At 40.1% G+C, this 14890-nt stretch overlaps 1 protein-coding gene across 1 annotated transcript in view; it reads right to left on the reverse strand.

Moving 5' to 3' along the window:
- brd4 (bromodomain containing 4) overlaps nucleotides 1–14890 on the reverse strand; it is a 71536-nt gene that overhangs the window by 55799 nt on the left and 847 nt on the right. Inside the window, exon 2 of the mRNA XM_057345143.1 lies at nucleotides 9098–9245. The gene's annotated coding sequence lies outside the window, so the exon portion shown is untranslated. The remainder of the gene's footprint in view (nucleotides 1–9097; nucleotides 9246–14890) is intronic.

Consider the following 14890-nt stretch of genomic DNA (forward strand, 5'->3'; position numbering starts at 1 on the left):
GTCTCTTCGTGCAGCGCGAGGTGCGCAGTTTTAAAGTCAGATAAAGTCAAACGTGTCTCTCCGCGCAGCGCGAGGTGCGCAGTTTTAAAGTCAAACGTGTCTCTCCGCGCAGCGCGAGTGCGCAGTTATAAAGTCAAACGTGTCTCTCCGCGCAGCGCGAGGTGCGCAGTTTTAAAGTCAAACGTGTCTCTCCACGCAGCGCGAGGTGCGCAGTTTTAAAGTCGAATGTGTCTCTCCGCGCAGCGCGAGGTGTGCAGTTTTAAAGCCAAACGTGTCTCTCCATTTAGCGGGAGGTGCGCAGTTTTGAAGTCGAATGTGTCTCTCCATTTAGCAGGAGGTGCACAGTTTTGAAGTCGAATGTGTCTCTCCGTGCAGTGCGAGGTGCGCAGTTTTAAAGTCAAACGTGTCTCTCCGTGCGGTACAAGTTCCGCAGTTTTTAAGTCAGACGTGTTATGCATGCAGCTCTTCAAGCTGCGCAGTTTTAAAGTTTAAATGGGAAATGTGTTTTAAATGACAAAATTAAAGATCATAGTAGTAAAATGATTTGGGGATTTATTTGGTTCAGAGGTGGGAAGTAACGACGTACATTTATTTGTACTCTATTTAAGTACACTTCTTGAGTATCTGTACTATACTTAAGTATATATTTTTCTAAGTAGGCCTACTTTTTACTGTACTTCACTACATTTTAATGACAAATATCTCACTTTTCATGCCACAAAAAAATATGATTTTCTTGGCCAACCGTCCCCTCCCTCCCACGTTTGGGAGAGACTACTTAGCTGCATCTAATATGACATACCTGAATCAACTCATCAGCCTTGGTGTGTTTATTAGAGAGTCATCCACAACATTTTGGGAGAAGGTTAATGAGTTCAGTTGTGTATACTTTTCCAGTTTCTGATTTAGTTATAAGCAAAAGATCTAATTAGACTTTTAATCCGATTAATCGAAAAAATATCATCTAACTAATCGATTATCAAAATTATCGTTAGTTGCAGCCCTACAATAGACAATGACATTAGTGTCTTTATACAGCACAAGCCGCGCAGTTATAAAGTCAAACGTGTCTTCTCTATACATGCAAGCTGCGCAGTTATAAAGTCAGCCGCGAACAGCGCAGGTATATAGATATAAACTGCTCTGTACAGCACAATCTTATAGGCTCCCTAGCCTTGTTTATTTTTGTTTTGCACAGAGCAGCGAGAGTCATGTGATGACCGTAATGTCTGTCAGCCATCGGCGATGGACGATGGCATCCTCTATCGGCCCAACCCTAATCACGAGCGCAGAATGCATCTTCCTCCATTTAAAGGGACAGTTCACCCAAAAATTTAAAATCTGTTATGAATTACTCAACCTCAAGTTATTCCAAACCTGTATACATTTCTTTGTTCTGTTAAATACAAAGAAAGATATTTGGAAAAATGTTAGCAACTGAGATTTCAGGGGCACCACTGACTACAATAGTAGAAAAAAAATTGTAGTCCTCAACTATAACACTAACCAAGTCTGCGAGGAACCTGGGGGTGATGTTCGACAACCAGCTGAAATTCACCTCTCACATCGAAGCAACCACTCAAACTTGCAGGCATGTGCTCTACAACATCAGGAAAATCAGGCCGTTCTTGTCGGAGCATGCCTCTCAGCTGCTAGTCCAAGCTCTGGTCATATCAAGACTGGACTACTACAATTCTCTACTGGCAAGCCTTCTAACCAATGCAGTCAAGCCCTTTCAAATGATCCAGAATGCAGCTGAACGTCTAGTTTTCAATCAGCCTAAAAGAACCCATCCTGATTTCATTTCACTGGCTGCCATCATCTTCAGACCGTCATCTTCGGTCTGAAAATGAGCGAAGCCTGGTTCTTCCATCACAGCGAGTCACCAAATTGCTTGCAAAAAGCTAATGCATTCAGTTCCCCTGTGGTGGAATGAACTGCCAGCCTCCATCCGGACTGCAGCATCCTTCACAACTTTCAAAAAACAGCTCAAAACATACCTGTTCCGCATTTATTTGACTAACCAATAACTGTCTATGTCTTGTGTCTAAAAACAAAAACAAAATCTTGTTGCTCATTCTCTCCTTTGCTTACTCCAGCTTTAATCCTCCAAGTAGAATGGCCTTGTAAACTAACGGTACTGTTTAGCGTGTTGACAAAATGTTTATATCCTCTCCTACTTGTAAGGTGCTTTGGATAAAAGTGTCTGCCAAATGAATAAATGTAAATGTACAGGTGTCCTAGACCTTTCAGTTTTCCTAAATTCTTCAAAATAGCTCATTTTGTGAACAAAGAAATTATTTAAAAAAAACGGTGCCCCAGAAATCTCTGTTGCTAACATTCTTCCAAATTTCTTTGTGTTTAACCGAACTAAGACATTTTTACAGGTTTGGAACAACTTAATGGCGAGTAAATGATAGAATTGACCTTTTTGGATTATTATCTCTTTAAATGTAAATTTGACATTAACTTCTCAACCTGATTAGCAAACGGGATTCCCTTTTTTTCTTGGAGCTTCAGTGTCTTAAAGGGATATCGCCCTCAAAAATTCAATCATCATTTCCTGCTGCTGACCAACTTCATGGAGATGCAGATTTCATTTTCCAACAGGACTTGGCACCTGCACACAGTGCCAAAGCTACCAGTACCTGGTTTAAGGACCATGGTATCCCTGTTCTTAATTGGAAAGCAAACTCGCCTGACCTTAACCCCATAGGAAATCTATGGGGTATTGTGAAGAGGAAGATGCGATATGCCAGACCTAAAAATGCAGAAGAGCTGAAGGCCACTATCAGAGCAACCTGGGCTCTCATAACACCTGAGCAGTGCCACAGACTGATCCACTCCATGCCACGCCGCATTGCTGCAGTAATTCAGGCAAAAGGAGCCCCAACTAAGTATTGAGTGCTGTACATGCTCATACTTTTCATGTTCATACTTTTCAGTTGGCCAAGAGTTCTAAAAATCCTTTCTTTGTATTGGTCTTAAGTAATATTCTAATTTTCTGAGATACTGAATTTGGGATTTTCATTAGTTGTCAGTTATAATCATCAAATTAAAAGAAATAAACATTTGAAATATATCAGTCTGTGTGTAATGAATGAATATAATATACAAGTTTTACTTTTTGAATGGAATTAGTGAAATAAATCAACTTTTTGATGATATTCTAATTATATGACAAGCACCTGTATATATATATATTAAATAAATGTCCATTTCTATTTTGGGTGAACTATCCCTTTAAAATTTAAAGTCACACAACAGACTGCCATTGTACTGAATCCACCCAATAGAATATTCACTTATATAATCTCCTTTTGTACTCCCGCAGAAGAAACAGTCATGGGTGTGGAATGACATGAGTGTGAATAAATGTATAAAATACAGTATATTCATATGACAGAGGCAAAACCTCTCACAGCCCCTCGAGACTTACATCAACTGTCTCCTCTCCAATCAACCCACCATCTGTCCACACATACACACACACACACAATCATAATCATCATCATGACTCAGGCTAATTTCCTTACCCCCCTCTTCCCGCAACCTTTACCTCACTGTATCTCTCACTTCAGGACCACCCAGTTCCACCGCAGCCACACAGGCTGACTGTCATTACAGACAGAAGGGGAAAATGTTGGAAGAGGAGAGGGCGAGTGGGAGAGCGACAGCGGCCACTGTGGCGGCGAAAGCCAAAGGCCAGACTGCTGTTATTGGCAGAGGGGCATGCGGTGGAAAACAGAGATGCCAAAACAAGCAAGACACTGAGACTCGCAAATTAAAATTTTCAGCGGAAAATTGCGTGTGAGCTTAGAACATCAACACACCAAGACTGCTCCTGAGCCTCACAACATGGCTTTTATTCACGTAATGCCCATAAAGATTTGATTCTGCGACTCTTGTAAATAATCACTCAAGCCAGAAAGGGACAGGGATTTACATTAGATGCTAACAAGCAATTATCTTGTATTCTGCGTGAGCACAAAAGAGAGGCGTTGAGCCACATGAGAGTGACAGATCTCTAAAGAGATGAGGTCACCACAGCACATACAATGTAGATGAACAGATGTGATGGGGGGTGCTTCTGTAAATTCATCCAACCTTCTGTTGAGACAAACCAAACACACTAACACAACATATCGTTTCACCTCAGTCCTTTTTTGACCTTTGTGACCCACAACGAAATATGAGAGGCAGTATATGCTTTATTTTCTAAATGCTAACTATTAATGATGCAAGCAACATTTAGGTTTAGCCGCAAGTGTTAAATCTTGCTGTGCAATGTTTGCGCATCAGATGTGAATAATAATCCAAAACACCCTAGCAACTGCTTACCAATGCCTTGGCAACAAACCGCAACAACTAACATTTCGACGGTGTATGGTCACACACCATTAACAAGCTTTTAAGAAAACACCCACTTTATATTCTTTCTTTGACATGTTTGCATTGCTGATGCACGACACCCCTCTCCATACACACCTTGTGAAACTTTATCTACAAGCACAGAATGCTTCCTGACTGCCGGAAGGGACAGGAACCTTAACCTCTGACCTCAACCCCTCACATTCCAGGTAAGCCACTATCCCATGGCTGACCATCTGCACTCACTTTTACTGCCCTATCGTAATTGTCCAACAGTCTTTAAGCGTGTGATGCGAGTTTCGTCTTCAGGCTGTGTGTATTGCTGGGACATCCTCCAATTTCACATTCTGTCAGGAAGCCCTCTGCAGCAGAAAGCCGGTGCCCGGGCCAAACAGCGGCAATCCCTCCACCCAGATAGCACGTGCGTTTCCCAGCACCGCCCGAGACAATACAGCAGCTGCCCGGGTGACAAAGACGACCCTCACCAGCATTTGGTGGCTGTTTCTGTATGTGTGTGTGTGTCCCTGCATTCAAACATAGATGTGTTTGGGATTGGAGGGAGGTTCAGAGGAACGGGGGGGATGGGAGGAAAGGAAGAGAAGGCGGCAGTGAGCGCCTTCAAACTTCTCAGCCCATTAATCATCTGAACGTTTGAGATGCCCGAGCCAACAGGGACCTGGCTGGAAAGAACAGGGAAGAGTAATCTGCTATGTGTGCGTGTGTGTGTGTGTGTGAAAGCGATCTCTTGCATCAGGGAGGGGTGTAAATGGTAGAGCAGGTGAGCCAAGCGTGAGTCCATGAAGAAAAGACAAGTACAGGATGGACAAAAACACAACAAAGAAAGTCTTTCATGTGCTTCATTCAGTGAAATGAAGAGGGGACACAAAAAAGAGAGCTCTTGTCTCTCCCCATCTGCTCCTAACGTAAGCCTCCTGTGGCATACAGGACAGAAAATCTCCCATCTGTCCTTTGTGGCTATGTGCCCTATGATGACACAGTAGCCATACGCAGGAAAATGGGCGCGCCGGCAGACACCTTGACCTCTCTCAGCCTCCTGTCATACGACTGCACACACCCGTCATAACAAGTCTCGCATTCACACATCTCAGTCTTTGGAGGATGTAGATCCTCTTCAAAAAAGTACAAGCAGGAGCAGGTCACCCATTGTTTACGATTAAATGCATTCAGACAGTTTTGGTGCCTTGTTCAAAACGGACAATAAGAGTCTCAGTAATACATCTGGCGCACGCTCGTTTACGTTTCCCATGTTTACCATAGCGCTCTATGTATGTGCACTGATCAATCATTTCATCCACTCGTTTCATTCGCCCTGGTTAAACATTGTTTATGTTAAAAAGATGGCCACTACAGTCTCCGCAACAGTCTTAAGGTCTTTGCACATACGGTCCGAAATTTTCGTATGCGTTTTTTCGTATTTTTCTCTCGTTTGTACGGTGTCTCTGAATTGTTATAAAAGTCCACTCAAAATGCTTGCTACGGATGCGAAAACGCAGAAAATCGAACCCGGTCCGAATTTTTTTATGACGGACGAAAATATCGGAGGCAGTGTGTAAATGTGATAAACACAACATGAGGTCGTATTTATTGTTTAACGTGCGGAAATTTCAGACGCAAATTTCGGACTCAATGTGCGCTTGTCAATGATTTCATCCCCTCGTTTCATTCGCGCCGGTTAAGTGGATGTTTGAAATGATGCTGGTGTGGGTAAAGTCTCGTGTGGTACACGTTTGCACTTCCGTGTTTACCATAGTGCTCTATGTATGTGCGCTGATCAATGATTTCATCCTCTAGTCTCATTCGCTCTGGTTAAACGTTGATAATGTTAAAAAGATGGCCAGTGCAGAGTCTCTGCAACAGTTCTTGGGTTTAAAGTTTGCGTTTCTGGCTCTATGTGCGCTGATCAAAGATTATATGTGAATAAAAGCCAAATTTAAATTTGTTAATCATATAAATATATTAAATAACATTAAAAAACAGTGAATGAGCAATAAATTTGTTCAAGTATTTATTAATCTCTTTTAAATGTTAGTTAAAAATACAACTATTTATGTAAGCTCTGGTCCATTAATACTGACAAATACAACTTTGATTTTAAATAGTAAATGTATTAGTAAAATTAACATTAGGTTAACAATTCATAAATAATGTAAAAGTATACCTCATTGTCTAGTCTTGTTCAATTTAACTTTAATAAAACAAAAAAAATGTAGGGCATTGTTATGGCAGTTTTTCGGTATCAAAAACCGATATTTTTTTAGGTATCGAATCAAAGTTAAAAATTCCAGTATCGTGACAACACTACACTAGACGAAGACCTGACGTAGACTTTGACGGATCAAAATACACAAAAGTAGTTCTGAGGGCATGGAAATAGACGCGTTCGTTTGAATAAAGCAGAAATACAGTGAAATTATTATTTTCAAATGCACTACTGCAGGCATCCTATTATACATCAAATATTAGCTTTCAAACAGTGTTGTGGCCATGTTTGTTTTTCAGTGTGCTTTCACTTTGGGTATCAATATCAATTTAGGTATTTACCTAAATCCCAGACTCATCATCTGTGAGGCTTACTATTTAACTATTTTTGTTTGTATTTACTGTACTAACATTTTCATGTCCTTGAATTGCACTACAGATAATTGAGGATACACAAGGTTGCAGTCAAAAAAAGGTGATTAAATACAAAGGTGTAAACTACAGATCAACTGTCTCCAGAGCATTTACATATACTAAAATCATCTATGGAGCATGTGGATTAATAATAACCTTACAAGTTTAAAGGGTACATATAAAAGGATTTTTTTTTTAAAGCTGCAAAAACTTGCCAAACTTTCGGAAAAACGGACGTGACGTTGCAACATTAAAGGTATCATTTTCGTGTTATTTAGAGATTTTGTCCACACCGGCGATACACAATAAGCTACAATGGATTCTATATTATTTAGGTAAATGCTACACATCACGTCTGGTGTAGACACGGTGCACTAGTGAAGTAACAATGACAAAATGGGTTATTAGGTACTAGGCATGCACCGATACCGGTACCAGTATCGGTATTTGGCCCGATACCAAGCTCATGTGCTCGTAATCATTTAGATACACCGATACCAAAGACCGATACCTCACGTGACATACCTGACAGAAATTTGTGCTATGAAAGTTAGTGACAAGCACAAAATAAATGTAATAAGACAAAAAAAAGTATTTTTTCAAAATGCGCTAGTCAGACAGGATAAACTTTGCCTGCTAAAGTCCTAAAAGTTTGATTTAAAGATAAGAACCGTACCAAGCGTTCTCTCACCATTCTAACACACACAAAGTGTTTGTTGCAGTCTCGCGGTTGTCAGAGCAGAAATGAAAACTGGTATATTTTTCTGTAATTTATTCTGCAGCGTCTTCTGTTTACATAACATGTCCAGAGTTTTGCGGGCTGTGCGTCAGTAAAAATGGTCCGTGGGGAAACGCGGTGCTCCGTGTGTACTGTAGTTAAATGGATTAAATGAAGCTTTGCGGCAAAAAAATTTGCCTCTATGATTTTTTGTATTCGAATTACTCGAGTTACTCGATGGATCGTTCCAGCCCTAGTGGGTTGTGCTTGGAAAATTGCCACCTCACAAAAAAAATACATGTACAGGCATCTGTATTGGTAGCGTTTCTCGTTTCAAATGTGACAAGGGAATTAGCACAAATGTCCTAAAATTAAAAAGGTAAAAACGTCAGGGGAAAACTGCTTGAATTCATTGTTTTTATTCTTTTTTGGCACATAAAATTTTACCCGCACTAAAAGTACCAAGAACCATCAGGGGAAAAATCAAATAATCCATTTATGATACAACTGCTTTATTGATTACATGTCAATCCTTATACTCTCTATAGCTAATTGTGTACCCTTAAAAACCCTGAATTCACATGGGGAATATTGCTTCACGTCTGCAGACATTCTACTGGACGCATAAATCAAGATATAATGAATTTCTCCCGCTCAAAATAAAGTAGGCTAGCATATTGATGAGAAGACATACATTCAGGCTTTAAGAACATGAATTTACCAATATAACACAAAAATGTACTTTTAAAGAGTAACTATTACAATGTCCTTAAAATTACATTTCATGCAGTGTGTAATGTTGCTGTGTGTGAATGTAAGCAGTCTGCAAAGTTGTAAAGACGAAAGTGAACGAATAACAAGAGCTTTTGGCTTGGGGAAAAAAGGAGTCGACTCTGAATCACACGAACGAGTCGTCTGTCGTTCTAATTTCAGTTCCCGGTCGGATTTGTGTCACTCCGTGTAATGCCCGCCTACGGTCCATTTGCGACACTGCACGCGGTAGACCAATCACAGCAGACTAGACCATCTGACCAATCAGATCAGAGTAGCCTGACAGAAAGGAGGGGATTAGACAGATGAATCGCCGAACGAATCATTTGAGAGTCAGTCAAGAAGTACATTTATTCATTTGGTAATAATAACTGCCTATTATTAGAAAATGAAAATGTTTTTACACCATGTATGTACGTAAACTTGTTGTTGGACACTCCATAGAGCAAAGTAGGACCTTAAAAATCACAAAATATTTACTCTTTAAAGGATCGGCTTTTATATGGCAGAGATATCTAATAAAAAGGCATTTAATTAGTATGTCCACACTGCAGGAATTATGAATGGACTGAATGAAGGTACAAGGTACAGTTGTTGACTTACATTTTTGTCTCTCGTATGAAGAGTCTCTTATCTGAGCGCGCACATCTTCTCCAGTAGCACTCAGCAGAAGAGCTGCCTTTACGAGGTCCAGAGAAAATTCACCGGCTCCAAACCAGGCTACGCTGATCACACAGTAAGAGGGCCACTGCTGCAGAGACAGAGACCGGGACACTGAGCACACATGTAAACAGAGTAAACACTCCTATCCTCAAACTCTCAGTCATTGCTATTGGCAATGAAGCTATCTGGAAGTTTGTCCGATTCAACCTATTGTCACAGCAATCATGTCGTAAGAAAATAACAATTTTGATAATATTTTCAGAATTAAGCAAAAATCAGCCTGTCAAACGCATTAGTGTTCGACTCTCAGGCCAGATGTGTTCGATGGCAACCAGAAGTTTCCACCCCTATGGATCTGTAATCATAACCTATTTAAGGATAATTAGCCATTTTTCCAAGTGGAAGTAGTCCACACAACAGTACTACCGAATCGATTACATACTACAGAAACCAAACACTTCATTCTGAAGGTAAACAAAACAATATCTCTGAATCTTTTTCTGGTGTCCTGTTCATTTATTCTTGTGGCACCCCCCTCTCTTCACAGGGTACATTCAAAATAAGGCCAATGATGGAGTTGCCATGGTAACTCAACTCCGGAGAAGAGCACAAAAAAAATTGTGAGGAGAGGGAAAAACAACCACCCAACAACAGTTCACAAATACATTCTGCACGGTTATCGGAAAGTCATGAAACAGCAAGACATCTAATGTCCAACAAACCACTTTTATGACAGCAAACAATCACATACATTAAATACTATGGATGGGCGATATGGCCCTAAAAGTCTATCACGATAATTCCTGGTATTTGTTGCGATAACGATAAAAATGACGATATATCCATAACGCCATCCTCCGCTGTTTTTTGCGTCAAGTGATAGTAGCTGCATGTAGTCTAGACCCTCAGAAAAACAAATATTATCAAAAAGTAAAACTTACCCCAAATCAAACAACTCCTAAAAAATACCTACAGTATTTTTGTAAATATAAAATATAATAGTGAGATTCGACTTCAAAAGGTTGTAGTAAAGAAAAGTTAAATGAACTAAAGCTCAATAAACACATCATGTCATACCTAAAACTGTATATATTCTATTGTTGGGTGGAAACGATCGATCGCATCACGCTGTCAATCACTCTTTCTTGAACTGTGTGAACCTTCTCTTCTCACAGCAACATACACTGAATCTGTCTATGACTCGCACTACAGAAAGAGAACAGAAAAATGCGGATAAAAGAAATCTAATTAAATAATCCATGCTTTTATACGCTCATAAACGTATTTAAAATAACGTAATACAAACTCGCATTTTGTACTGTATGTAAACAGGCAGCAGTGCTGTGCACGCTGTGTCGCTATGAAAGCTCATGTGGGCGCGAGCTGCGCACGGGACGCTCCGTTCATCCTGTATATAACAGGCAAGTTTGCGCACGCGCGCATAACATCTAACGAATGTTTAAATAAATACTTTTAGCCAAACTAAATGTTGTGGTGTAACGTATTATGACTATCAACGAATACTTAACAAACAAATTAAATAAAACGAAAGTGAAACTAAACATTAACTCGGATGCTTCTACAGTGCCAACCTAAACGAGATTTAGAGCTCGTCTTTGAGTGCAAACTCTTTCTCAGCTTCACGTCCGCCCTCCGCTATACCGGTTTTCGCTTCACATATGAGCTGTGAATGGGTCTCACAAAGAAATACGTCATCAACTAGAATTTATCGTTTATATCACGGGAAGACTAATTCCTATCGTGTAGGGAATTTCTACCGGTATATCGCAAACGATATAATATCGCCCATCCCTATTAAATACTATTTTAAAAATTGAACATTTTGTTCATTTAGAAGACGCTTTTATTCAAAGGGACTTACAAATGAGAGTGCATTTAACATTTTGTCTAAGGAATCTCTGCACCTTGCCTGATATCTATGTGCCCTTTATGCTGCCTGAAGGCTATGTACACTGTCACGTAAGAGTACAGAGGTACAGAGTTTGTATGTTGACCACACATGATTCGCTCTTGTTCCAACTGACGTAAAAATGAGTTGATTAAACCCATTACATAATCAATAAACACTCCTCTGAGGAAGGCAATGCTCTATCCTAGGGATGGGCGATATTATATCGTTTGCGATATACCGGTAGAAATTCTCCACAAGATAGGAATTAGTCTTCCCGCGATATAAACGATAAATTCTAGTTGATGACGTATTTCTTTGTGAGACCCATTCACAGCTCATATGTGAAGTGAAAACGGGTATAGCGGAGGGCGGACGTGAAGCTGAGAAAGAGTTTGCACTAAAAGCTCTAAATCTCGTTTAGGTTGGCACTGTAGATGCATCCGAGTTAATGTTTAGTTTCACTTTCGTTTTATTTCATTCGTTTAAGTATTCGTTGATAGTCATAATACGTTACACCACAACATTTAGTTAGGCTAAAAGTATTTATTTAAACATTCGTTAGATGTTATGCGCGCGTGCGCAAATTGTTTAATACGATTTCTTGCCTGTTATATACAGGATGAACGGAGCGTCCCGTGCGCAGCTCGCGCCCACATGAGCTTTCATAGCGACACAGCGCGCACAGCACTGCTGCCTGTTTACATACGGTACACATGCGAGTTTGTATTACGTTATTTTAAATACGTTTATGAGCGTATAAAAGCATGGATTATTTAATTAGATTTCTTTTATCCGCATTTTTCTGTTCTCTTTCTGTAGCGCGAGTCATAGACAGATTCAGTGTATGTTGCTGTGAGAAGAGAAGGTTCACACAGTTCAAGAGAGAGTGATTGACAGCGTGATGCGATCGATCGTTTCCACCCAACAATAGAATGTATACAGTTTTAGGTATGACATGATGTGTTTATTGAGCTTTAGTTCATTTAACTTTTCTTTACTACAACCTTTTGAAGTCGAATCTCACTATTACATTTTATATTTACATAATCACTGTAGGTATATTTTAGGAGCTGTTTGATTTGTGGTAAGTTTTACTTTTTGATAATATTTGTTTCTCTGAGGGCTTAGACTACATGCAGCTACTATCACTTGACGCAAAATACAGCAGTGGATGGCATTATGGATATATCGTCATTTTTATCGCTATCGCAAGAAATACCAGGAATTATCGTGATATAGTTTTAGGGCCATATCGCCCATCCCTACTCTATCCTGTAGTAAGTAATATCCCGTTTCATTCATACTGCCTGCAATGGCTTTTCATGTGAGGGCACACAACTAGACATACGCACGGTTAACCGAAAATATATATCACGTGATTTATGCACAATTTGTGAGTGCAGTATGGTAAAATTCTGCTGCATCTGAAAGTCAGAGGGCGCTCTCGTGCAGAAACTCCAAATACGCACTGCAGAAGAAGACCATAACACAAGTAGTTCTAGGAAATGCGTAAGGACATGTTTTTATCACTGATCCTCAAGCCTCCTCAGGTATTTTCATGATAATAAAGTATATTTATAATGATCATGTTTGACGGGTGTTGCTTTTATAAATGCACGTTATAAGCGACTTAAACTTGCACTGCTTTTAGATCGAGCAGCTTTTCCTACTGATCCCAGAGCCGTGCTTCACGGACAAGCGACACATCAATAAAATAATCGATATTTTGCTTATCGCAGCCAACTCGGTTTCAGCAGGATTTAGTGGTAACCGCGGTTAACCGGGCACATGTCTACACACAACTATAGCATTATAGTTATAACTACAACATTTGTCACACTAAACTGAATATCAGTCAAATCTGTTTGATTTTTGAAGACAGTGACCCACATGTGTCTGATACAATGAGCAACTCATCTCCACAATTTCATATAAACCGTTTCTCAATTCCAAGAATGCAAAGAACAGACTTGTGCTCTTGTGGAGACCGGTCTTGTGAGGCAGCCTCGGAAGAACCAACTTGGATGGACGCACCGCAGTGACTTCTGGGACTTCAAGCGGATTCCGTAGGCACGCAAGGTTGCATACGATGCATCCTTGATATCGAGAACACATCCGGGTACTTTCATGCGTTCTCTGTTCTTGGGTATTGGAACCGGACTTTGACGGTTATTGATGATGTAGAGCGAGAACACGAGGACACAAGACCGCTGAAGAACGCATATGGAGAAACGGCCATAGTGACCTTAACTAAAGCAAAGCAACTTTTCGTGAATATGCATGCTCAAATCCCTCGATATTTTTGAACTAAATTTAACTTAAAAGACCAGACAGGAAATACCTGGGCACAGTGGGCAGTCATACCAGGAACATGTAATATTTCATAGTTTCAAGGCGGGGTGTCCGATTTCTGAATTACGCTTGGTTAGACAAAGTCGGGCCAAGTACCAAAACAGCCTTGTAGCCAATCAGCAGTAAGGTGCACAGTGCACAGGACAGACATTAGTCGAGCTGAGCGCTGACGAAAGCGAAAGACCCAGGGGTGTGTTTGTTTTGGTGATTTGAACATCAACAACTGCTAAGAGAAATCGGACACCCTGCCTTTAAGGGAAAGTGTTATCCAAACACACAGCAAATGTTTATTGTGTCATTAAAGGGACAGTTCACCCAAAAATGAAAATTCTGTCATGATTTAATCACTCTTAAGTTGTTCCTCATCTGTACAAATTTCTTTGTTTGGTTGAATACAGAGAAAGATATTTGGAAGAATGCTTGTAGGCAAACAATTCTTGACTACCATAGTAGGAAAAATGACTATGGTAGTCAAGTGCCCAGAACTGTTTGCGGTCCTACATTCTTCATAATATCTTCTTTTGCGTTCAACAGAACAAAATGTAAAGTAAATTTTCCCACTATGGTAGTCAATAGGGTCCAAAAACTGTTTGGTTACAAGCATTCTTCAAATATCTTTCTCTGTGTTCATCACAACAAAGACATTTATATGGATTTACTCACCCTCGAACTCAAGGGTGAGTAAATGGTGACAGAATTTTCATTTTTGGGAGAACTGTCCCTTTAACCTTATCAAATTATTTTCAATACAATAACCCCCTGTTTATGGTCCCTTTTTCACTTTCACAATCGTAAAACAACCCGAAAGTTATCATGATGGCACCTGACAATAAAATAAAAAGTATATATAGCATTTTGCGATATAAATCACTTCTGAACAGCAGCACACATTACCAAAGGCTAGTAAACCTGACATTCAACAGCTGTCAATCACAGAGTGATTTCTGATAACAAACAAGCGGCAAAGACTCGTGCCTTACAAGTTTGAGTGAATGGCGAACAGTTAACAATCATGCCTTAATATGATTGTATTAACACGACAAATGTGTGATTTTTATGAAAATCCAAGTCCACTGTGAAATCTCAACACATATTTCTGCAGTAAAACAGAAGATTTCCTCTCTGACAGAAATCACAGCGCAAAGCCGCTGCGATGCTAACGCTACTGACAAGCGCTCCGCCAAACTGACATCCTTCTCAACAATATACACTCCCATATCACTAACAAAATGTCACTGACACCTGAAAGATCAAATTAAATCAGCTTATCGACTCTACTGCCGTTTATCGTCATTTAAAATGTACACGCTGTGGGTTTTGCTATCCTCGGGGAGCAACACAAAATGGCGACTGCAGGCAGCTCAGACGAGTCCTTATCCTGAAAGTCCCTCAAACACTGACGGTCACGGCGGTTTACTCGCCTCCCAGAGGTTTACATACACTTATAACATTTACCAGACAAATACAGC

Source organism: Triplophysa rosa, linkage group LG11, assembly GCF_024868665.1.
Source record: "Triplophysa rosa linkage group LG11, Trosa_1v2, whole genome shotgun sequence".
Classification (NCBI taxonomy): domain Eukaryota; kingdom Metazoa; phylum Chordata; class Actinopteri; order Cypriniformes; family Nemacheilidae; genus Triplophysa; species Triplophysa rosa.